Source organism: Propithecus coquereli, unplaced genomic scaffold (genome assembly GCF_000956105.1).
Source record: "Propithecus coquereli isolate 6110/MARCELLA unplaced genomic scaffold, Pcoq_1.0 Scaffold528, whole genome shotgun sequence".
NCBI lineage: Eukaryota > Metazoa > Chordata > Mammalia > Primates > Indriidae > Propithecus > Propithecus coquereli.
In genome coordinates this window covers 836,718-838,777 of record NW_012151152.1, presented here as the reverse complement: position 1 = coordinate 838,777, position 2,060 = coordinate 836,718, and the positions used below count along the sequence as shown (strand labels likewise).

The 2,060-nt window shown below is 56.3% G+C and overlaps 1 protein-coding gene across 1 annotated transcript in view; it reads right to left on the bottom strand.

Annotated features, from left to right (window-relative positions):
* LOC105820442 (aflatoxin B1 aldehyde reductase member 3-like) overlaps positions 1-2,060 on the bottom strand; it is an 11,367-nt gene that overhangs the window by 7,196 nt on the left and 2,111 nt on the right. The window lies entirely within an intron of this gene.

The following is a 2,060-nucleotide window of genomic DNA, read 5'->3' as shown; positions in this document are numbered from 1 at the left end:
GGCAACATAGCGAGACCCTGACTCTACAAAAACTGTTAGCCAGGCATCGTGGTGTGCACCTGTAGTCCCAGCTGCTCCGGAGGCTGAGGCAGGAGGATTGCTTAAGCCCAGCAGTTTCAGGTTACAGTGAGCTATGATGATGCCACTGCACTTCAGCCTAGGGTGAGAGAGTGAGATTCTCTAAAAAAATAAAAAGTGTTCATTTTGAGCTGCTGATGTCATCACCATGGTGATTATTATGGGGCAGCTGGAGGTGCCAGGCCTGGTGCTAGGGGCTGGTAGAGGGAGGTGACCCCCACTCTCAAGGACTCAGTCTCAGAGCCCACTTCAGAGTCAGGGAGGCAAGGAGACGCACAGGGTGCTGGAGGAGTCCCGGGCCTAGAGGTGTGAGGCCGCCTGGGAGCTCAGAAAGGCTTTCCTTAGAGGCCCAATCCAAATCTCCAAGGGGAAGTCCGAGGCCACCAGTTGGGGAAGGGTGAGAAGCTCATTCCAGAATGTGGGGACATAGGCAAAAGCTCAGAGGCAAGAACAAGGGGTGCGGGGAGCTGTGCCTGGCAGTCCATGCTTCCAGAGGCCCAGGTACATAGAGGCCCATAAGGCAAAAGAAGGGGCCGCAGGTCAGATGGCATTCTCTGTCACAGCCCCTGACTTCAGAGTGGGCATGTGATCTGCTTCCCCCTTGACTGGTGCCCGTGAAGTGTGGACTTCGGGAGGCTGTGGGGGGCCTCCGAAGGCTTTTACGATGGGGAGCTAAGTGGTGAGCCTTGTAGTTCTGAAAGATGACTTGAATGCAGCATGGACCGAGAGCAGGTCCAGAAATGGGGAAACCACTAAAGAGATAGCAACAGGAATTCAGGAAAGAGATGCAAGAGGTGTCACCTTGGGCCCCTGGGCAGGAAAGGCAGGCATCAATTAGAGACCCCTCCCCAGAAGAACAGGCCAAGGGTTGGCCTTTCAAGTGGGTCAGAAGTGAGCTCAGTGCTGTGTCCCTGCCCTCTGTTAGGAATCCTAGTTGGCTGGACCGATGGGTGAGTGGAGAGTCCTCTTGCCATTTTTCACACTTAGGAAGTCACTTGGGCAGGCAGGCGGGCAGTCACTGGACCCCTTGAGACCTGGGAGATGGCAGGTTGCAGGGACTACTCATTTGGAATTTTTCCATTCCACCACCATCCCTCCCTATCTTGCTGAGAACTTAACCTCGGGTCTGAGACCTGCAGACTTGGCCCAGCTAGCCCTGGCCCTCAGGGATGGAAGAGAAGGAGGAATTGAGATCAGAGTTCTCACTGAGATGCGCCAGGTGGTCTAGAAAGACCGTGGCACTGAGCTGCAGGCATCTTCTCCTGTTGTTCCAGATCTACCACACTGTGCTGTGAATCAGAGGAGACACAGAGCAAGACCCTCCACCAGAGGGGGGAGTGGGCGGAGGCAAAGAGTGCTAATATGAGGAACGAAGTAGGGGCTGGCCTTTCTGAATCCTCACTATGTGCCTTCCAGGCACCATCCCAGGCAATTCAAAAGGCATCAGACTGAGGGCCGCTCCCCTGCCCCCATACCCCCACCCTCCCCTTGAACCACGTCTGCCAACGCCAACACCCTGGACGGTGCCAAATCTCACTGCCTTTGCACACCAACGCCCCTGGCAAACTCCTCTCTGACCTTTCTTCACCGGCTCCCGCCCAGGAAGGGCTCCCTCTGGGCCCCCAGCCAGCTCTATAATCTGAGCTTCCTGGAGGGGCTTAGTGTCCAGCTCTCTCCTATAGCCTGGGATGGAGCCTGGTGCTGAGAGGGCAGTCAGACACTGTCCCACCCCACTTCCCCATCCTGCTTGGGGGAGCACAAAGGCTCCCAGGCACTGCCACCCTGGTGAGGATGGTAGTGCTGCCAACACAACAAGGCACCCAGAGCAAAGTCTAGGGCCCAGAGCAAGGCTGGCATGAGCCAAGGAGAAAGCAGATCACGAGCTTGTTCCAAAGTCTGACCTGGGGCTGTGCCAGGGAGTGACAAGGTGATAAAAACAGGATTTCTGCAGATCAGGCCTCAGGGGCACCTGCGAGAGCCTG